The 24,186-nt window shown below is 39.0% G+C and overlaps 1 protein-coding gene across 16 annotated transcripts in view; it reads left to right on the forward strand.

The window, feature by feature from the left end:
- LOC106872957 (eukaryotic translation initiation factor 4E transporter) overlaps nucleotides 1–24,186 on the forward strand; it is a 117,512-nt gene that overhangs the window by 17,696 nt on the left and 75,630 nt on the right. For 8 of the 16 annotated variants that reach the window (XM_014920140.3, XM_089340911.1, XM_089340912.1 and 5 more), the window contains exon 1: nucleotides 18,917–19,042. The exons of the other annotated variants lie outside the window; for them this stretch is intronic. The gene's annotated coding sequence lies outside the window, so the exon portion shown is untranslated. Of the gene's footprint in view, nucleotides 1–18,916; nucleotides 19,043–24,186 lie in introns of those variants that run through there. 16 annotated transcript variants of the gene reach the window in all.

Raw genomic sequence — 24,186 nt, forward strand, 5'->3', positions numbered from 1 at the left:
GCATCAGATATGATGCATGGAAAAATGTCCTGTGTATCATATGTGATACCCATAGCGGACAAAGAGTTCGCTGGGCTTTTACAATGTTTCCAGTGAACTCCATGCTTAACAACTGGCAAAGTATCAGCGCTCTCGTTGCGGGTCAGAGAGTTCAGTTGTCATTGATCGATCTCAAAAATATGTCAAGACTGAAACAAAGTGGATATATGGTGTTTGTCTGAAAACAAAAATGAATGCCAGATTTTTTTTTTTTTCACTAGGGATTTCTCAGCTGAACTGTGCTTATTACAGGGCACTGTAGTTGTGATCCTTAGTTCTCTGTTGTAACAGTTCTCAACCATTTTCGCATCAATGGGCCAGTTTCATGCAGGACAATTTTTTCATGAACTGGGGGATCATGCACGTATCTAATTACATATTTAATCCAAAAACACCTTGTAGAATGCGATAGTCAATAAAACAGAAATAAAAATTAAAGATCAATTTTTATGTGGCTTAGTACCAAATGATCTACAGCCTAGTGTTTGGGGGCCCCTTGGTCTATTGTATGCACTCAGAACAAACCATTGTTTACCATTTGCTTGTTTCAGTCAATAGACTGTGCCCATGTTGGGGCACCACCTTGAATTTTTAGTTGAATGAATCGACCTAACTATTTTTTTAAGCCTGGTACTTATTCTGTTGGTTTCTCTTGCTGAACCACTAAGTTACAGGAATGTAAACAAATCGACCAGTTGTCAAATAGTGACGGGAGACACGCATGATCAGTTTCTTTGCTTCCATCTACCAAATCCACTCGTAAGGCTTTAGTCAGCTCAAGGCTGTAATAGACACTTGCCCAAGGTGCCATGCAATGGGACTGAACCATGTGGTTGGGAAGCAAACTTCTTTCCACACAACCACATTTCGGGAATGTGGATGCAAATTTCAAAAAGGTTGATCCCATGGTCTAACTGGATGACAGCCAGAACTTAGATAACAACAAAACAACTGGTGCGCTAGTGAATGCACAACAGCCTACCTTGAGAGAACTGACAAGAACTAATTGTGGTTGGCCAGCTGAAAGGCTCATTTAACTTTGAAAGAGGGTGTGGCTTTTTTCTATTTTGTGTGTGTACATAGCTGAAAACCATTTGCATAATGTGTCATTTGTATTCCTGCTGTGTGTAATTTATAACCAATCTTATACTGGTACATATCTATTATACCACACTGTCCTCTAGTAATCTGATCTGTTTCTTGCCAGGTTTTGTTTCTGCACCACACAGGTCCAAAACATCCTGTTGACCTATTGTCGCTAACCACTGACCTCCCTCCACCTCAGTTCCAATATATTTCATAAGCATTCATGTAGTAGTTTGTATTTCAACCCTATTTTGAAGATGCACTTGAAAACTGATATCTGTTTGTTTTATCTTTTTGCTTGGACTATGGCCATGCTGGAGCACCACTTTGAAAGCTTTAGTTGAATTGACCTCCAGTACTTTTTTTTTTTTTTGTAAAGTCTGTGGCACTGATATTGTTTCATTTACCAAACTGCTGAGTGATAGGGATGTAAACATAGCAACACTGGTTGTGAAACAGTGGTAGGAGACAGATGCAGGCTTGTTTTAGTTATTTCTTTATTGCCCACAAGGGGCTAAACAGAGGGGACAAACAAGGACAGACAAAAGGATTAAGTCGATTACATCGACCTCAGTGCATAACTGGTACTTAATTTATCAACGCCGAAAGGATGAAAGGCAAAGTCGACCTTGGTGGAATTTGAAATCAGAACATAACGGCAGATGAAATATCGCTAAGCATTTTGCCCGGCGTGCTAACGTTTGTCTGCCAAATCCACTCTCAAGGCATTGTTCAGCCTAGTAGTCACTTGCCCAAGGTGCTATGCAGTGGGACTTGGAACCTCTAAGACCACATGATTGGAAAAAGCAAACTTCTTAGCTGCATTACTATGCAAATATGTTATTCATTATATTTTATAATTTGTGATTATTCACTAGTCTTGGTTATCAATTGCAGAAATATTTGTAACAGATATACCAACTTCCTGCCAATCTCTCATACAGTGTGTGTGTGTGTGTGTGTGTGTGTATACATGCGCACTCACATGTGAAGGCACATGACCTAATGGTTAGGTGTGTTGCACTCACAATGGTGAGTTCAATTCTTGGACCAGTTACACACTGTGCTCTTGACCAAAACACTTTATTTCATATGACTCCTGTCCACTTAGCTATAAATGGGTAATCATCCTGTGATGAACTAACCCTCTGATCGGGGGTAAATGTTGGCTTGCTTGCCTAGCCTATAGGGTGGCATTCATATTGCCACACATATATATAAATATATATAGCAATATGCCATGCTTGAGAAAACCTGTCGAGGTGAGTGAAATTGCAGTCGTGGCCAATGCCAGTGGCGTGTAAAAGGCACTGTTCAAATGTTGGGCCTCATGGAGGCAGCGACAAGTGATTGAGACCTTTTGGCGATATACTGTGCTTGAGAAGATCTGTCAAGCCAAGTGAGATCATAGCAGTGGCCAGTGCTGGTGCTGCGTAACTGATACCTGTGCTAGTTGCATGTAAAAAGCATCCATTACACTCTTGGAGTGGTTAGCATTAGGAAGGGTATCCAGTGGTAAAAACCATGCAAAATCAGACTGGAACATGGTGCAGCTTACCAGTTTTCAGTGTCCAACCCATGCCTGCAAGGAAAAATGGACGTTATATGTGGATAATGATGATATCTGTACAATGGTCTTCTTTCAGTTTCTGCCTATCAAATCCACTCACAAGGCTTTGGTTTTTCTCAAGGTGTCACAGTGGGATTGAACCCGGAACCATGAGCTTGGGAAGTAAGCTTCTTACCACACAGCTACACCTGTGATTATTTTCATAAATGTTCTCTTTTACTTGAAATACTGTACAGCAATATTTTTATTGCTCATCCCTGTCTCATTTTTATATATCATGCTGTTGTGCCAGTAAAAGTGCATGACCTGGTGGTTGGGGTGTTGCACTTGTGATCACATGATTGTAGTTTCGATTCCTGGACTGGGCAGTGTATTGTGTTCTTGAGCAAGACACTTCATTTCATATTGCTTCTGCCCACTACATGAATGTTTTCCTTTTTATTTCATCAAATCTCACAAGACACCTTTGCATAAAACAATGCAACTTTGATGCACCAATTGTTTTAGACCCCTCTGCTGTAAATGCGTAGGACTGGTGTTCCATTCAGTTGGTATAATTGTGATCTTGGTCACTTGGAAACTGGGTAAGTGACTCTGAGCAGCATGTCTAAAGATAGTGATGTCCAAACATTGATGAATGTGATTGTCATTGTCAAATTTTCTTCGGCCTTTTGTGCATTCCCGAATGCATTGCAATCAGGAAAAATACAGCGCCCCTCTTCATTTAGTTTTTACCTCTACTACAGTTTAGTTTCACATATGTTGTTCAAGTGATTGCTGATGCATGAAGCTATAGTTACTAAATAAAACTCGTCATTCATGTGTTTAGGTTCCATAATGACCTTGACCAAGTTAACCTATGATTGGGGATGTTCCAGCTGTTTGTTCAGTTTTTTTTTTTTTCTATGCCAGAGTTAACCGAGACTGGATTTTGTGGTCAGATGGCCCTTCACATTGCCCCTTCCTCTCAAGCAAGATTGATCATGTCAATGTGAGCCCCCCCCCCCACTTGCTCAAGCAGTGGTAAACCTAGAATATGACCCCCCTCCCATAAACACACATTGCTTCTTAACCATGTTCAGTAGGTCATGATTTGAGAGGGATTAGGCTGCTGTTTCTCACAGGCTGACCCTGCATACAACAGCAATTCTCAGCTGTGTCTCAAGTATCTTTCTGGCAGCCCCTGCTTGCTTTCCCTCTGTATATAGAAATTTTTGTGTTTTACTTTTTTTTTGGTGCGTAGCAACTTGGGCAAGTGTAGTGGCTTCTACAGCCCCTGGCCAACCAAAGCGTTACGAGTGGATTTAGGAGACAAACTGAAAGGAAGTTGTGTGTGTGTGTGTGTGTGTGTGTGTGTGTGTGTGTGTGTGTGTGTGTGTGTGTGTGTGTGTGTGTGTGTGTGTGTGTGTGTGTGTGTGTGTGTGTGTGTGTGTGTGTGTGTGTGTGTGTGTGTGTGTGTGTGTGTGTGTGTGTGTGTGTGTGTGTGTGTGTGTGTGTGTGTGTGTGTTAGTGTGTGTGTGTGTGTGTGTGTGTTAGTGTTAGTGTTAGTGTTAGTGCAGGCTCTTATTTTGACATGTGATGAATGCATGTATAACAGTGATGCTCATTTACAGTGTTATTCGTTCCCAGTCTTCCTTGAAAAACATGTCTGGTCAGTGGGGGAATATTACTTTACTTGGAAACAAGGGTTGGTGACAGGAAGAGTATCTAGCCATAGAAAATATGCCTCAACAGATTCTGTATGCATGCAAGCATAAAGTATGGATGTTCAAGGTCTCTTTTTCTCTCCCTTTTTTTCTCTCCCTCACTCATTTGATGGACTTCCTGTAGTTTATCAAATTCCCTTGTGTGACATTAGTCAACTTGGGGCTATTGTTGACACTTACCTACGGTGCAGCACCATGTAACCAAACCTGAAATCCGGTCTTAATCACACAGCAATACTTGTACCAATAATATGTATCTAACAATATATTAGCGAAGGTCTTTAGAAGATAGTTGTGAGATTTGACTGCTACTTCAGGCAAGTTGAACAACCTTGTACAAGCTGTTTGTTGCTCTGTCTGTCTGTCTGCTTGTTGAGTATTTGGCCCGCCTGGTGTAGCCATCCGGTTGCACCAGTCCTCAGCCAAATCGTCCAACCCATGCTAGCATGGAAAGCGGACGTTAAACGACGATGATGATGATGGCTGATTTAAATGCTTAACTTTTTAGCATTCAGATTACTCTGTCAAATGTAAAACTTATTTACGTTGTTTTGAATTAAATATACATTATCATGGAGTGATAAGATATCAATGATGTGATTGTTTTTTTAGAATGATGTAAGGTTGGTGTGAAAAGCTGGATCTGGCTGGATTGAACATAAAACAAGAAGGATATTTTGGCTGGATTTGGCCAGTTTAAATGCTAAGGATGTAAGGTAGATTTTTGGTTGCTATTTCTAGCTACCCGAATGCCTGCTTACATTGTCTTGTTAGCTCTTATGAATTGAGATTGTATTTGTCAGATCAAGCAGGCTAAGTGCAACAGCTTTGCTCCAATGAACAATAGTAATCACTGGTAAGGTTAGAACTCTTAGTCATGTGTTCAATAGTCCAGTATTTGAACCTCAACACTATTATTTCCTCGTCATGATTAAAAATAACAGAAAATCAAAACAGTGATACGTAAAAAGATAAATTATCATTCCGTAGATAAATTCTTTATCTTAATTAGAGAATGAATTGTTCTCTTGTTGGGTTATTTTTGGAACCTTGCAGGATTATTTCCTATCAACATACAAAGAAGTTCACTTTTAACAAAGCGAGTAATTACAATTATTGAATGGTGATTGAATTGGATGCTAGAATTTGCAGGTGCTGGTGCAGTTATGTACCAGCTTCAGCATCTGATCTGCAGAAGTGGAGAGGTTCGTACAAACACCAACCTTTTCAATTCCGTTTCCGTGTGTATTCAGACTTATGGTAATGAAAGAATATGATTACTAATTCAAGTGGCTGAAATGGGGGTTTCTTCTGAAGGATCCTTGAAGTAATGGTACATGAGAGGGTGCATGGCTTGGAGATTAGGGGAGGCTCTTTAGGTTAAGCCAATTTTTCTCTGCATTGATAGGTTACAGCTCTGGTACTATAGACGTGTGGGTTGGAATCACAAGAAAATCAGTCGCAAGATACTCTTGAAGTTGAACCAACTGGTAGATTGAGGGGTGGACCACATAGCAATACTTGCACTAATAATCTTTTCTACTCTAGGCACAAGGCCCGAAATTTTGGGGGAGGGGGCCAGTTGAATAGATCGACCCCAGTATGCAACTGGTACTTAATCTATCGACCCTGAAACAATGAAAGGCAAAGTCAACCTTTGTGGAATTTGAACTCAGAACGTAAACACAGACAAAATACCGCTAAGCATTTCGCCTGGCGTGCTAACGTTTCCGCCAGCTCGCCGCCTTATTACTTGCGCTAATAATAACAGGAAAAAAAAATCCATATTGCTAACATGGTTCGTTTGCTTTGGTCTTCGTTAGTTGTAATTAACATTGATGTGACCTATATTCAGTGTAGTTGAAGTTAACTAATATACTACAGGTATAAACACCATTGCTCTCAGTTGAGGTGTTGATTCAGAATGTGCAGAGACAGAATTCAATGCCATAGTGTCCTGGCCTAAAGCTAGCTCAGTTATTAATTTGTATGTTTAATCAGTATTTTTCCCCTTTTAAAATTGAAAAATAATTCTCTTAAATTATATATTTAATTAAATTCAATTTCATAATACTGCTTTACTCTGTTTCACAAGGCTTTTGTGTTCTTAGATTGTCTAATTTTTAAAAAAATGAAATTGATATACAATGGTTAATTTACTAGTAAAATGCTGTGTATGAATTAAGGTTTTTATATAAATAGGTGCAGGTGTAACTCTAAGAAGTTTGGTTCACAATTGTATGATTCTGGGTTCTGTCCCACTATGTGGCATCTTGGGCAAGTGTCTACCAAAACCCTGTGTAGATTTGGTAAACAAAATTAGAAAGAAGCCTGTTTTGTGTGTGTGGTTGTTTCCTGGTCTTGACATTGAGAGTTGTAAAAGTCGCCATCATGCAAGTGGTGTCCTTTATTTTTGGTCCTCCATGAAAACCTGTCTGGCAATGGGGAAATATTACCTGATTTGGAAATGGGTAAGGATTGGCAACAAGAGCAATCTAGCCATAGAAAATCCATCTCAACAAGTTCTGTCTGACCTCTGTGATCATGGAAAAGTGGACATTAAAATGATAAAAATTATTTTAATATAAATTATAATCACCAGTTGAAAATAGCACTCATTAAAGCAACCGGCCCCAACCTTTGTTGCACTATGGAATGCTTCATGCAAAACATGTGGTGGTATCAAAAAGTTCCTGGACTATTTCCATAGCGTGCCAACAAATGGCAGAACACAGTTGCACGTGCAATGAGAGCTAGCAGTGACCTTTATGAGGCAGTGTGCCCAAGTGACATCACTTGAATGTGATGTGCTTACTTCAAGTTGTGAAATTTGTGTTTTTGTGATTGCATATATGTTGTAGTCTGCAATTTTGTCATGGACAGGAACGAGGAGCCAACCTGAAATTTTGTTTTAAACTTAGGAAGTCTGCTACAGAGACATTGAGCATGCTTCAGCAAGCCTTGTGGCGACAAGGCAATAGGTCGTAAACTATGTTTCAAGTGGCATGGTATGGGTGCTTCTAAAGCGGAAGAATGTCCCCTGGAAATATGGTATTGTGCATCGAGAGTTCTGCTGTGATGTTTTGAAGTGTTTAAGGGAGGGCATTTGGTGGAAGTAACTGGATCTGTGGAGCATGAAGAATTGGATTCTTCACAGAGTTCTCGTCACTCATGAGTTTCTCACCAAAAAACATGGTATCGCTCCTGCATCCTTCCTATTCACCAGATTTGGCACCTGCGGACTTCGATCTCTGAGATGAAAATGCAGCTCAAAGGTCGCTGTTTTAACACTATAGTGAAGACCCATAGTGAATTACAGAAGGTCCTTGACTTCCAGGTCGGATTCCGGAAGTGGCAGGACTGCTGGGCCCTGTGTATTGCTATGCAAGGTGACTATTTCGAAGGAGATGACATTAAAACTAAGGTAAATGTTTTTTTTTTTATTTAACATAACTAGTCTAGGAACCTTTTGATACGGTCTGATAATGTTGTGCTAGAGATGATATACGACCCATTGACCTTTGGGTTTCCACGTTCCTTATCAAGCCCCAGCTTCACATGTAACCCACTTCCAAAATATTGTGAATGGTGATGTTGCGTTAATCAGCTATATTACCATGTATTCTGGAATCGAGGTCTTTTATCTATTTTTAACTGAGGTAAAATAAACCTAAGAGCGTAGTATTTAGCCCCCTCCCCCACTTCCCTTTAAAAGATAATTTCTGCATGTACAAATGGTTCTAGATTTAAATGTAGTTGATGTACCATTTCTTTGGTGTAAATATTTCAATAATTATAGTTTTATTTTTAGTTATATTTTCCCTGTTTCAATAATAGGATTGTGGCCATGCTAGAGCACTGCCTTGAATTTTGTCCAGCAAGTTGACCCAAATTCTTATTTACATCCGGTACTTTGTTGGTCTTTTTCTGTATACCAAATTCACTCACAGGGCATTAGTTGGTATAAGACTTTAGTATAAGATACTTGCACAAAGGTTCTCCGTAGTGGGACTGAACCTGAAGCCAAATGATTGTAAGGTGAAATTCTTAACCACACAGCCACTGTCTCTGTATGTCATAGACAAAAACAATATTTAACATGTTAGTTCTTCATTTATTTGAAATTAGGCAGTTGACACTTTGGTTTTGAATGACAGAAAAATGCATATTGTGTGAGTGGGTTATTTCTTTTGTAAAGAATTATACAACTGTAAAATTAACCTTTTTGAAGCATTTTGTTTACAAATATTTACCAGCTAATATTGCATCTGTGTATTTATATCATAATGTGGATGGTAGTGTGTGTTGGGGGAGAGCATTGTTTACTCACCAGAATGGGGGAGGAGAAGATGGAATGTCAATGAGGTTCAATAGAGGAAGTTGGGTATTTAGAAGCGGTTGTGAGTTTTCTTGGAAATAAAATATTTCAACCAGGCACATCATAATCATCATTTAACAACTACTTCATGTTTACACGTGTGAGATAGTTTGAGGCAGATTTTCTGTTGGCAATCCTCACCTATTTCCACCTATTTTCCCATAGCTAGACATTTTGCATGGGACTGGAAATGAAGAATCTAGCTTGCATGGTGATGCTGCTCATTTACAACCATCACTTCTAGACAAGGGTACACGCAAATATGCGCATGCACGCACACGACAGGCTTCTTTGTAGTTCCATCTACCAAATTTACTCACAAGGTCTTGGTAAGCCCGAGACTGAAGACATTTGCTCAAGGTGCCACATAGTGGGTTTGAACCCAAGACCACATGGTTGGGAAGCAAACATTTGTCACATAGCCATGCACAATGCTTATATTTTAAATGCATTTTCCAAAAAAAAAAGTCTTTGAAATTATGGTTAGACATGTTAACTTATGGCTGAAACATGTTGAGCGGAGACAGGACTGATGAAAACCACGGTTCAATATAATTTCCTTGTTTAACCCATTAACATTTAAACCAACCATACTGGCCCAAATATTCTACTTGTGTTCAAACCAACCTGATCGACCTCTCATAGCCTCTACCCTACCACGTCATTCTAAAAACAATCACATCAGTATCTCAACACTAACAGATAAGGCATAGTAAATTTGAAACAATGCAAATAAACATTACATTTGACAGGATAATCTGATTACTAAAGGGTTATGACCTTGTTTTACTGTAATTTCTGCAAAAATTTAGCATGTGGGGCACAAGACAAGGCAGATGCTATAGTTTAATGTTATAATAAGCCACAGTTCCCAAATTAACTTCTCTTTGATTAACATGCTTTTCAAACAAAAGGTATTTTTAACTCTTTAGCATTCAGGTTACTGTCAAATGTAATGCTTATTTATTCACATTACATTGTTTTAGAACTCATCCTGGCATTACCTCGTAGTTTTGAGATTTCAGTGCTATGAGTTTATTTTTAAAATGACTTTGTAGGGTTAAGGCCAAATCTGGTTGGTCTGACCATAAAACAGGTAAACTGTTTGGACTCGATATGGCTAAAGGGTTAACCCATTTGTTTTTGTTTATTTTTAGTATGACATTGTAAGGTTGGTGTAAGATGCTGGATGTACTCAATTTGAACATAAAACAGGTAGAATATCTGGGCTGGATATGGTCTGTTTAAATGCCAAAGAGTTAAACCTGTTCATGTTTGTAAACCACTATTCAGTGAAGAGGGATAGCTTTGTTGCAAAAAGGTCAAGAACTGCTGATCTGTCCTTAAATGAAAGTAACTATATCTGACATCTCTAGTGATTAACTTAATATCGGTCTCTGAATATTCTTAATGAATTGTCTCTTGAAGCTGCTAGTCACATGTTATAGCTACTTTAACACTTTCAAGGTGAAAATCTTTATGTAGCTGCTTGAAATAGTAGCGGAATATCTCTTGTTAGGGAATCTCATCTTTTGTTTTCCTCTTTTGGTCTTCCATGGAAAACATCTGTCCATGGAGAAATATTATGTTACATGGAAACAGGTGAGGGTTGGTGAAGGAAACGGCATCTGGCTTTTTTAAAAATCTGCCTCAACAAATTTCTCCTAACCCATGCAAGCATGGAAAATTGGATGTTTAACCCTTTAGCATTCAGATGACTCTATCAAATGTAATGCTTGTTTGTTCAGATTATTTTGAATTAATTGTACATTATCCTGTAGCTCTGGAATTTTAATGGTGTGATTATTTATTTTTTAGGCTGACATTGTAGGGTAGGTGTAAGAGACCAGAACTGGCTAGTTTAAACATAAAACCAGTAGAATATTTGGGTCAAATATGACCGGCTTGAATGCTAAATGGTTAAATGAACAATTCACTTGGCAAGATTCTCTGTAGACTCGAGCTATAAGTCAACCTCATCGCTATGGAAAATAACATTTCCCCAAGATGCCTCTCTCTGGGATTGAACTTTGGAGATTGTGGTTGTAAATCGGCCTCTTAAACTAGTGATTCCCAACCTGGGGTCCACAGACTCCTGGTGGCCTGTAAAAGTTGTACTGGGGGTCTGTGAACTCAATTCAAAATCTCATATATGTATACACACGCAAGCATACTAAAAGGGGTTTGTGGGAAAACTCATGAATAAAAGGGCTGGGAATTACTGTAAAGGTTGGGAACCACTGTCTTAAACCATTCAGCCATACTATTGGACTTCTTTTTTTTTTTCTTGTGGCTGAACTTAATTTGTATTTTTCTTGCTGGGTGGAGGTGCTTATCTCCCCTGTTTGAAAACATCAGGACACAGAACGCTTGTGTCACATAGCCAACTGGAAATGGTGTTGCCTGGGGCTAAATAGCAGTATCATTCTTCCCTTTCCTGGAACTGCCACATTAAGTTGGCAACAAATCATCACTTTATTATTTTTGGTTAATCTTCCCAAGATTTGTTTTTTTCATTTGAATGGTTTACTGGATGTTAAAAGTTAAGAATGAGGAATTTGTATATATCTGCACTCCAGAAATATTGAACTAATCAGCCCCAGTAGTTTGTTTTTAAGTTTTTTACATTATTCTATCAGTCTCTATTACCAGACATGTAAACAAATCGACCCCAGTTGTCAAATGGTGGTGGTGGTAGTGAGCAAAAGCATACATATATATGATGGAATTCTACACATTTCCAATTACCAAATTCACTCCCCAAGACATTGGGTGGTCTGAAACTTTTGTAGAAGACACTTGTCCAAGGTGCTGTGCAGTGGATTGAACTGGGAACTACATGGTTGCAAAGTGAGCTTCTTAACCACACAACAGTGGAGGCGCAATGGCCCAGTGGTTAGGGCAGCGGACTCGCTGTCATAGGATCGCAGTTTCGATTCCCAGACCGGGCGTTGTGAGTGTTTATTGAGCAAAAACACCTAAAGTTCTACGAGGCTCTGGCAGGGGATGGTGGCGAATCCTGCTGTACTCTTCCACCACAACTTTCTCTCACTCTTGTTGTGCCTGTAATTCAAAGGGTCAGCCTTGTCACACTGTGTCACGCTGAATATCCCTGAGAACTATGTTAAGGGTACACGTGTCTGTGGAGTGCTCAGCCACTTGCACGTTAATTTCATGAGCAGGCTGTTCCGTTGATTGGATCGACAGGAACCCTCATTGTCGTAAGCGACGGAGTTCCAACAACAACAACAAATCACACAACTATATGTATGCCTATTGAAATTCATCCCAATTTATTTTTGTAATTGTTGTATTGGTGGTTCTCTTGTTTGAAAAATGTATTTTAACACCATCATGGCTCTTTGATTTTGTTTTACAGTCATGGGGGCTCTGGATTTGATCTCACTATGCAGAAGTTTGTCAGACAGATTATACCTTTTTCGGGGTGACAAACTTGTTACATTTCCCAGTTTAACACCAGCTTGGCCTTTGTGGGGTACCTTTAGTGGAATGAACTCTTTTGCAAGCATTCAGACCAGGGCTGACCATATCATGAGCACTCACCTTTCTTAAACCAATCTCAAAATGCACTGCAAAAGTTAAATTTGTTGAGTGCACAGGACTTCAAAACCCCTTTGCACTTTCTCTAGCTCATTGGTATACTGGCATTGAAAGGAGCTAGCTTTCATTGAAATCTGGGTTTTCAATGAAAACCAAGATACTTGAGCACTTAAGGAATTCTCAAGCTTGTCACTTTTTTTTGTGGGGTGTGGGACAGTGTTTATGATTTGCATTGTGAAATTTACATATGATGGATAGGGGTTATTTTGTTACTGATAAAGATTTTGGTTTTGTCCTGGCTGATGCACATGGATATTTTTTTAAAGGCTATTAACCATGGATTGAAATCAGATACAAGAAATAACTCAAGTGGAAATAGCTTAGTCAGAAATGAAACCAGTCTCACATGTTTTACCACCAGTTATTAACCTTGAGTAATTTCTGAATAAATAAATCTTTAGTCAAAGTTTATCCAATTTGTGAGTGAGTGCTGAACTGTAGGGTATTTCTGGGAGATTTGGTTGCTGTTTCTAGTGTATCAAACAATCGTAGAGGTTGTTGTTTTCCCAGAGCGATCACCATGGAGTCTATAAACATGTTAGTTGTATGTCTGTAGTGTGGCTGAATAATTTTCACAATTACAAGGTCTCTGGTTCTGTCCCATTGCATTGTATTTTGGGGCAAGTGCCTTTTATTGTCCTGTGTTGTCCCAAACCTTGCAAGTCAAATCTGGAAGATGGAATCAGCGAGGAAGCTTCTCAGACCGATTATATCTGTTACTCAAAGGTCCGGCTTTGTCACAGATATACTGATTCAACTTGAGGTTTGCATTATGAGCACATTTGTTTGTGGAATGCTTGGCTGCTTATGTGCCAATTCAATGAGTAATCCTGTTGATTAAACAACCAGTTATTCATTGGTGAAACCAGATGTTTCAAGTGGTTCAAATTCTGAGATACATCTCGGTGGTTCTCAACCTGTGGTCCACAAATTCAAAATTTTATATATATATATATATATATATATGATGTTTAAATGAGTTTTCCTTGGGGTCCTTGGTAGTGAAAAGGTTGGGAACCACTGATACACATGATGGATTCTCTTGTTGTGAACGACAAATGAGTGTTCTGTAAAATAAAGCATTAATCATGTTCTATGGATGCAAATGTCTCTTGAGGTCTGCTGGTGCCTTGCAAACCTTTTGGCAAAAGGAACAAGTTGCAGGCTCAGTTTGCTTGAGTGCTTGTGGATCATTTGCTATGTGTTTCCTTGAGTGGAAGGCTAGGCCTGCTTTGCTTTGTACCACAGTAAGGTTTCCATTTAGAAGAGTGTTTTACCAGTGTGCTTTCATGCTTGCTTGAAGTTGGTCCCAATGCTGGAGTCGACTTGGCTCAAATCTTTGAACTGAGGAGCAGCAGGACTGGCACCAGGTCCTATATATAGATAGGTTAGTTATAGAATTCATTAGAATCTAGGCACATCAACAGGGTATACCAAAAATGGGGTTCATAGTGAGTTAAAACAACCATGAGGGTATCATGTTGGTGGCATACTGTAGATATGTAAATACCAAATCCAGTTAACTGCAGATCGGATTCAGAGCTGGGGCTAGTTGCAGCATAGATATAAAAAAAACAAAAATGGGGCTTAACCCCCATTTGTATTAGTTTGTATATGTATCACATCATTTAAATGCCACCTTTTCCATGTTTGCATGGGTCGGACAGTCTAACAAACTGGTTTCTACAACTGGATGCCTTTCCTAATGTCAACCACTTTACAGTGTACAGGGAGCTGTTGTTTGCATGGCACCAGCACTGGTGAGGTCACCAAGTACTCGCAAGACAGGACTTACTCAGTTGAGTGGGGTGTAGGACTGAGAGATGTGGAAGTATGATAGTGAGAGAAGTGTCTTGCTGAAGTGAACACATGATTTTTCCCCATCTTGAATACCATCAAAATACAAGGTGAATATGAGAGAGAACAGGGATAGAGGAACAGAAAAAGGTGGGTAGGTTAGGTAAGTGTGCCAGAGTGAAAAGTCTGTGACATGACTAAAGGTGGGTGTGGGTTACTGTTCCTCTTAGGTTGAGACCCTTCTGTATAAGGAAGGGTATCTGATTGTAGAATTGTTTATCCAGATACTATGTATTAATCAAGTGAGCATGATTTGTATACAACACTGAATAACGAGGATGTGTTTAGAGAAGTCAATTTCTTTTGTGATTTGGCTGAAAGGGGTTTTCTTCAGGAGCTAGCTTTCATCGAAATCTGGGTTTTCTGTAACCATTATTGGTACTGGTGCCATGTAAAAAAAAAAGCAGCCAGTGCACTCATTAAAGTGGTTGGTGTTAGGAAGGGCATCCAGTTGCAGACTCCAAGCCAAAACAAACAATGGAGCCTGGTGTGGTCCCTGGCCTTGATGGTTCCTGTCAAGCCATCCAACTCATCCCTGCAGAGAAAACAGACTTTAGATAATGATGGTAATTATGTGCAAATTGATTTGAGAATTGCTCGACTCTTTTACTTGTTTCAGTCATTTGACTGCGGCCATGCTGGAGCACCGCCTTTAGTCGAGCAAATCGATCCCGGGACTTATTCTTTGTAAGCCTAGTACTTATTCTATCGGTCTCTTTTGACGAACTGCTAAGTTACAGGGACATAAACACACCAGCATCAGTTATCAAGCAATGCTAGGGGGACAAACACAGACACACACACACACACACACAGACACACACACACACATATATATACGACGGGCTTCCTTCAGTTTCTGTCTACCAAATCCACTCACAAGGCTTTGGTCGGCCCGAGGCTATAGTAGAAGACACTTGCCCAAGGTGCCATGCAGTGAGACTGAACCCGGAACCATGTGGTTGGTAAGCAAGCTCCTTACCACACAGCCACTCTTGCGCCTATATTCACTTTGACTGAAATTCTTTCTCACAATTTGGAAATTTCTGTTTTCACTGTTAGCCATTGATTATGGCGATGCTGAGCATTACCATCAATAGTCAATTAGTTTAACTTGACATTTAGATCCTTTGCTTGTCCTGTGCATCACATGATGCGCAGGACATATTTGTCTGGCATCCATACGTCATATACACATTCCCAATATTGTTTTCATCCACCAGAGTAACTTTAAGACTTTCTGAAAGGAAAATTATATATTACTCAGAATGTATGGAACCATGGCTACAGATGTTTGAAAATGAGCATGGGCGTTTGACAACCCTATGAAAATGCTTTGCACAGGCAAAAGGTTAATGCCTTTCTGAGGGTGAGAACCTTACAGATAACGTTAGTTCATCCTCAGGGGCAATATCCTGGATATGAAGGAAACTTAGCTAATTCATTCTCCACTTGCTCGGGTTGATTTTAATACATCTACTGCGAACGAACCGCTACCTGCGAGAAATAGCTGTCAAGATACCTCAGCATTTTGTTTCAAAAGATACGTTAAATAATGGATTTCTACACCTGGAAATGAAATGGGGTGGTCACGGCTGGAAGACCTTTTGATTGTGCGTCCGTTTGATCAAGCGCCGCTTGAAAGCAACCATCAATCACCCTCGTCATTTCGCTGCTGGGCAGCATCTACGTTCTGCGTATCTCAGACAGGCCCCGACCTGTCTCTGGGTTGGCTTTTGTCTGAAATAAACAGAGGTGACGCTGAAGGTGGTGTGGGGGTGCATACAGTAAGCTGACAACTAAATCTCATTTGAGGACTGTCTGTTCTTTTGTGGCTGACACTTTGACCCGCTACTCGTCTTATATAAACCTTCTCCTCCCCGTTTAGCTCAACGTGTTTGCCTGCTCTTTCTCTCTCTCCCCCCTTGGTGTTAGTGTGACAGTTCAGTGTCAACAGTATACGCCTTTTTCAGTTCAGGTCATCCCGTTTATTTATTTATTATTATTATTTTTTATTATTCAGTAGACCCTCTATTATCATCGTAGGCTTTTCTGCCATCGTCTTGTTTCCAGGCAGTGTCTATCTACGGCTACACTAGCCAACGTAGCTTTTTTTTCCTCTAATGATCTACTGGAGAGAAAGCTCCAGCGGATCGGGAGGGATGTCATGGGGAGAGATGAAGAATAAAACCACAAATAGCAACAAAGCCAAAGAACATCGGTGGTGGTGGTGTGGAGGTAATACCTGGAATTTCGGCATTTTTATTGACTGGTTTGGATTTGATTGATATTTGCGATCACTCGTTCTTTCATCAGCTCTGTTTATAATTGAAATGCGTGGGTTAGCGACCTGGGGGCGTGGAGGATTGTGTTGGTAGAATTTCAACTCAAACGCTAGAAATTTTTATTTCAAATACTCAATTTCTGAGAACAGTCTGACCTTCTAGTTTCTTCAAATCTGTAATCAACACCGATTTGAAACCTTTCTCACGCGACTTGCAGCCGTGTCTGTGTCCATCGCTATCATTTCAGAGAGAGGTGCGTTTTATTCTTGACACCAGAGTAATACTGACAAAAGAGTAACAGAATTTGATTGATCATTACGATTGATCTCGACTTAAATAGGAAAGAAACCATTCTTTTAAGCACAACCATGAAAATTTGGGTGAGAGAGCCAGTCGATTACAGGGACGCCAGTGCTCAACTGATATTTAGTTTATCAACCCCGAGAGGATGAAAGGTAAAGTTGACCGGTGGAATTTGAACTCGGAACATAAAGCAGGAAGAAATTCCGTGAGAAAAGAAATAATGTAAAGCCAGTGTTGTCCTCTATAGAATTCGAACTCGCATTGTAATCACTTGAATCATTTTCGTTTTTTTTTTGTTTTTTTTTCAAATCCCGTTGGCATTCATAAATTCATTCAATCAGCTATAGGTGTCCATCTATCCATCCGGTCAACCTTCTTTCCTTCTTAAAACTGAGCATGTTTAAATGAAAGATCGATAAATGTTATTGCTAGAAAAAAAAAATAAAGATAAACATATGTAGATTGATCTGTGGGGAATGCCTCTGTCGACGTCTGCTTTAGAATAACATTGCATAATGTTACAAATATAGATTACATGATAGGTGAGTGTTTAGAAGAAAAAAAAATTTGTTTTCTGGTGACAGTCGGCATTTAAAATTAAGATGTTTTCAAAAATTCGATGTCTCGTCTAATAAAGTATTGATGTGATAAACTCAGTTTTATCTAGATAAATACACATACGGACAGAGATGCGCGCACTGTCTGTGTATAAACGTATTTTTGTGGTGTTCTGTTTGCAGTCACCGCAGCGCAAAGCCAAGACAGCCGATCAGTGTTGACGAAATTCCTGGTATTTTCCCTGGCTTTGTCTTTGGTTTTGTTGCTGTTTTGTGTGTGTTTTGTCTGTCTGTCTGTCTCTCTCACTCTACCATAACGCCCACTCACTATTTCTCGTTGGTGCTCTCTCTCTCTCATTCCGTTGCCTTTTGTTGTCAGTAGAAAAAGGTGTCTCTATATATGTATAATGTATGTATATGTGCGCGCAAATTTATGCGTTTGTATATGTAGCTAGGTAGATACTAAGAAGAGATTCTCTCGCTCTCTCTTATAAAAAAAACCCTCCGTTTTCGATCTGCTAGAAATAGCAGCCAAATCTCTTAAATTCAAACTGCCAGCATAAAACACGGGCAAATTTCATAATGTAGTCTTTGAAGATGACGTCTGAAAGTTAGATGGGATGGTCACACTGCTGGAAATCTATATAGGTCTATATCTTGTCTCTGTTACGAGACACAGAATATCCCTCTTTTGACGTTTCATTAATCGGCCAATTACGCTGTTCCTTATTCTTTCTTCCGGCCTCTCCTACACACTCGACCTTCACTTTTCTCCATCTCAACAATAATTATTTTCGTGTCGCTGTTTCCATCCATCCATCCCTCCCTCGTTTATTTATCGTTGTCATAGTTTATGGTTTCTTCTCCGCCATTCTGTGTTTGGGTTTCATTACTTTACCCCATCCCCTTTTTATGTTATCCCTATTTCTTCTAATTTCCGACTGCCTCATGATTTAATAATTCTTTCAATTTTTTTTCCCTGTAATTTTACCCTTTTAAAACCCTACATATATTTCTATTATTTCTCTCATTTTCTGTCTAAATTCTCCCAATCTCCTATCGTCTCTGTCTCCCTCTCCCTCTTTCTTTGCTTACTCTGACGGTTTTTAATTCCTTTTAATTTCCCCTCCCCTTTCTCTCCATCCTTTTCTGTTTACTGTTTCTTTTGCTCCTTTTCAGTTCAGTCTATCGCTTTCACCCTTTTTTCTCTTTGTCTCTTTCATCCTTATCGCTTTCACCCTTTCTGTCTCTCCCTCCCTCCCTCCCTGATTTAACCATTCTCTCTTCGTGAACTCGCCGTTATCTCCTCCTCTGCGTCTCTTACCTCCCCTCTTTGTTTCCCCCTCCCCCTTAAAACCTCCAACGTTGCCATCGCGCTCACACTCACACTCACTGCTGCTGTGCTTGCTTGTACTGTGGTAAACTACTACTTCCGCCGTCTCCACCACCACCATTGTCAACCTGCTTTCTGTGTTGTGAGTTGTAGTGTTAGTACTATCGAGTGTGGTGGTGGTAGTGTCTGTCCCGCAGTAAACACAAAACAACACACAGACCCTCGTCTCTCTCTCTCTGTTAATTTCTGTTTTGTACTTCAATTTATTTCTTCAATGTAAAGCTCGGTTTGAGCAAAAAGCTCTAAGGTAAGTCATTAAATGGAATCATCTATAATGGCAGTGTTATATATTCTTTCTATATATTCGGGAAACAATAAATGCACCACATGTCTTTGTGTCTGGTTGTATGTATATTTCTATAAATAATTGCGTGATTATATATGTATATCTAGGGGTTTCTCTTTCTCTCCCCCACTTTCTAGAGATGTGTGTGTGTGTGTCTGTATATCCATGAAGTTGTATATGTAAATTATATACTGTTACAAACACGAGCCAACATGTATTCACTACATGGTGGTTCGACCTACTAGAAATGGCAGTTAAGTCCTTGCTCTGTTCTTAAAGAAAGCACACATTGAACAGTAATGCTGTCCTGGAAACTGAACTCCTTAGAGGGAATGGTATAGCTGGGTAGAAAAAGAGTAGCTACAGTTGAAACTGATAAATATTACACAATCGAAGGCCGGCCTTGCAACACAAACGTATATTTACCATTTTATGTAACCCCACCACCACTTAGGAACATTTTACAAGCCTTATTTGAAATTATATTTTGCGTGCTTCTGGTGTTCTTCAATGTTTGGGGTGGTTACAAATCAACTATTATAGCCTTCACTTCTCTCTGTGTCTCACAATTAAAAACAATGAAACCAAAAAATAACAGGTGTTTGTGTACATGTTTTAAAGCTCTATTGGATGTCTGTTGTTCGTGGTTAATTTGTTGCTGTTAGTTAGTAGCTGGTGAACCCTGATCGAGTTCACACCTCTGATCAAAAGGTATTCCAGCCATGCCCAACAGATCTGTCTCTCTCTCTCTCCTTAGTGAGTGAGCAGTGTTATATGGAGATTTTGACTGCTATTCTTAGACCTTGCGACCACGTAGGTTGTTGGTTCCTAACATTCATTTGTCTCTCCGTGAGTGTAAACTAGTTTTGAATAATTGTTAATGTGTTCGTGAGAATTTTCCCGTTTCAAACCGTTTCGCGTGTGTTCGGTTGGTACATAAATTAAGAGGTAAATTTGGTCTTAGATTTGGTCTAAAACGATGGATTCAAATAGTGTTTGGTAGTTTGAATACGAAATGTTGCTTTTATGTGTATTGTCAGTTGGTAAGGAATTATGACAACCCCTCCTCTCTCTCTTTTTTTTCTTCTGTCGCTGTGTTTTCTAAAATACACACGACTGCATGAATTTGTTTTTCTTTTACTTGAGCTGTCCAGTGTGTTCTCAACAGTATACGCATACGTGCGCGCATGTATATATGTACATACACACACATACGCGCGCACGCACGCATATATATACACATTCACGCACAGTCGCACTCACTCGCATTCATTCACTCACTCACTCTCACTCACTCATTCACTTACTCGCATTCACTCACTCTCGCACATTCACATTCATGCACACACGTTCTCTCTCGCACACACACACACACATTCACCCTCTCTCACGCACACACACACACACACACACACTCACCCTCTCTCACTCGCACACATTCACTCATGTGCTCACACACACACACACTTTACAATACATACCTTCACTTCGCTCGATGTACTAAGTTCTCTGTATCAAAGTTTGCAAGATGTAAAATATATTGTATATATTTTGTTTCTAACAATTACTATACGCGTATTTGTGTGTATAAGTGTATATAATGTGTGTGGTGTTGAGTACGTGTATATAATATGTATGTGTATATATGTGCTGTCGTGTACAATGTGTATATGGACAGCTGGTAGAAACCGTTAGCTCTGACTGAATGTAAACGTGGACACGGTTAAGATAAAAATAAAGCTCTCACCGCTGTTTATATATTATTTCTTTGTCCTACATCTTTTCCCATGTCTTTGTAGATATACTTTCTTCCAGTGTATAGAACCATACGTCCCTTACATAATTTTAACTGAGCTTTGTTGGCAGACTGTTAGGACAAAACTTTTTGCATTGACCAGGAATATAATCTAACACTCACAATGTGTGCGTATATAGACGGTGTGTATATATTCCCACTCATACACTATATATTGTGTATCTTTATTTTTTACATTACTGTGTACATGTGTGTGTGTACACTATCACGGACACTGTAAATACACTTCATAGACATCACACTCACACTCAGTGTAAATACATACTCATAGACAATGTATATTACACACACACACTATATATATATGTGTGTGTGTATATATATATATATATATATATATATATATATATATATATATATATATATATATATATATATATGCATACATACATGCACTAACTTATATCTGGAAGGATACAATACCTTAAGTGTTTTTGGTGATACAAATTATAACTGGAGTAATGATACAAAAAATATAATAGTTTTGGAAAGAAAAAAAAGTTTTTTGTGAACGAAATTAACCAGTTGGACATTATTTGTGGAAATCTTAAAACAAAAAACAAAGTACTGGAGCTAGCTTCTGTTGAAAGTGAACTTCCACCAGCGCCCGCTCGCTCTCTCTGTTTTTTTTAAAAATTATTTTAAGGTTTAATTAGTATTTAATAGACTCGAGGCATGTTTGGTTACTGATAATTATTTGGTCGTTTACATCCCTCTCATTTTCCCATTAGTGTGATCATACGTATATATGTGTGTGTGTGTGTTTGTGGGTATTTATAATTCTATATTTATTAGAAGGTATTGAAGCTACTGATGATGATAAAGGTAGAATACACTCAATATTTTCTGTTTACAACGAACGCCATTTCTTCAACCATTCTTTTCTCTTTGTCTCCCCCCCCCACACACACACACTTCGTGTATCTCTCTCTTTGTTTTTCCCTTTCTTTCTTTGATGACATTCTCTGTCTCCCCCCACCTCTCTTTTACTCTGTCTCTGTCTCTCCTGCCATTTTATGCTAAGTTTCGCATCTGTAAACGGGATATTGAAATCTTGCGAACATTTCAAGACTGTTTATTTTGTTTTTCGTATATTAAAATCTATGTATATATATAAGCACGCACTCTCGAAGACTAAACAAAAGTGTCTGTGTGAGGATCTTTATATAAACACGCGCACCTCAATTTTTTTTTGTGTATATATAATATATATATATAAAACTGAATTTGTATTTATTTGAATATACGGCGAAGGGCTGCCTAAATATACAGTGTAGCAACTGTGTATATATATTTAAATATACAGTATAACTGTGCGTGTATAAATATTTAAATAACAGCTGAATGTGTGTGTGTATATACAGTATAACAGCTGAACGTGTGTATGTATATATGTAATGTCTGTGACTGGCGGAATGATTTGATGTAATGTGTGTAGGCTTCTGCCATCTTTATCATTTGCCATGCAACGAGCCGAAGTTATCTCATTAACTGGTTCAAATCCAGTTGTGTGACCCATTATTAAAAGAAAAGCAAAAAACAAAAAATATATATGAGAAGCGTTTGACAACACCCCCCACGTCATCACAACTACCCACCACCCCTGTTGATTGATGGAGTGAAGAGTCCCAGTTGTAAGAAGTTACCAAGACACCGTTGACTACAAACAAGTAACAAGTGCCTATTAATAACTCATCCATTATTAGCATTGTTGTTTTATCGAAAACTCGGTGTTTGAATTCGTCTATCATATTACTAGCAATGACTTCTGTGAATTCTCTCTTTAAGTGTTGGTTGGTCTTGATGTTGTAGGAGAAAAAAAAAAAATTGGCATGTGTTTAGCCCCAGGTATTCCCTGAAGGAGCAGACGTATGATCAAAAACGTTCTCAGTTCAGCAGTGACGTAGCTTTTGTTTTTTAATTTTTATTCATACAGTAATTCAGTCATAGGGCTATATTATCAATTTTTTTTTTTTTTTACCATTTCCTGTAAAACGAGAGTATGATTTGGGTGCTGTTTTTACCAAGTCAATCCGAGTATCAACTGCATTGGTATTGGGGAACCTGTGAAAGCCATGAACACTTGTTTTAGACCAAACTAGTGTTTGAAAAGTCGAGCAACTGTGTAGAAGCAACACTTTTGTTCAATTTGTGGGTGTTTGTCTTAGTCGGGAACCAGGTTTTTGGGAATTTATATCGTAGCCTGTGGTGTATTTCTCTTTCTTAAGATATTCAGAGAAGGAGGGACAGGACCTCTCATCAAATGGGTGATGTTGATATTTTAATTTGAACACCAGTGGGGAAATGCGGGAGGACAAAGGGGAATGAAGAACTTGACAGTGTTCATTGCAGGTTTTTGGGAGACGAATTGCTGTGAAGGCAACTGAGGTAGGAAGAGGTCTTGCAGATATCTAGTTCTGAGAAGCTGAGGCCATTTCTGAGGAGAAATTACATCTGGAGGCAATGTTCTTTTCAAGCTTTATGCATGTAAGCACAAAAGGTTGCTTTGTATGTACCTAAATGGGGCACATAATTTTTATCACAAGAAAAAAATATTGTACATGATTTGTACTGCTACCATTAAAAAAATGGAGGGAACAGTTTTTGAGCTTGTGATTATAGTGTTGGTAAGTGCGAGGGGGTGCTGAAAATTTCCTGGTTTTAAGGGTATCATGAAAGGCCTGGTTGGAGGCCTTCAGAGTTCTTTTAGAGGGCTTAGAAAAATTGAACCACTGCAATAAGTGTGTGATTCTGAGAGGGGAATATATTGAATAAAATTATAAATAACTGATCCCCCTATATTTTCTTTTACCCAAAGTCAGGAAATTTTCAGTACCCTCTTGTATAGCTTAAGCGGTTATGACTTGGTGTGGTTAGGCCAGCGTTTCTCATAGGGATGGGTCTTTGAGGATTAGAAAAGGGGGCAGGTGAATTACTGTTCTAATACAACAGTTTCCATGATTTTATTTATTTTGAAACCTGTCAATCACAATGCTGAAGAAAGTTTTGTGGATTTAACATCTATTCCGTCTTAGAGTGAAGAAGATATAAAAAAAAAGTCTAATTTTTTGGTGGAGCTGGTAGCTGTTGGCCTGAGAACTATTTGTCTAGGTGGTGTGTGTGTGTGTGTGTGGCAGTCTTATAGAAGTGTGGAGTAATTAGTGATGTGAGCTGATGTTGAGTAGGTGTTGGAAATGTTTCTTGGCAATTAAGAATGCTAATTTATTTTGAAAATTTCATTATCAGTGGTTGTCATCCTGTATTCCCTTCACCTTCAGAAATTGTTCCC

This window comes from Octopus bimaculoides, chromosome 24 (assembly GCF_046866305.1).
Source record: "Octopus bimaculoides isolate indiv1 chromosome 24, ASM4686630v1, whole genome shotgun sequence".
In the NCBI taxonomy this organism is placed as follows: domain Eukaryota; kingdom Metazoa; phylum Mollusca; class Cephalopoda; order Octopoda; family Octopodidae; genus Octopus; species Octopus bimaculoides.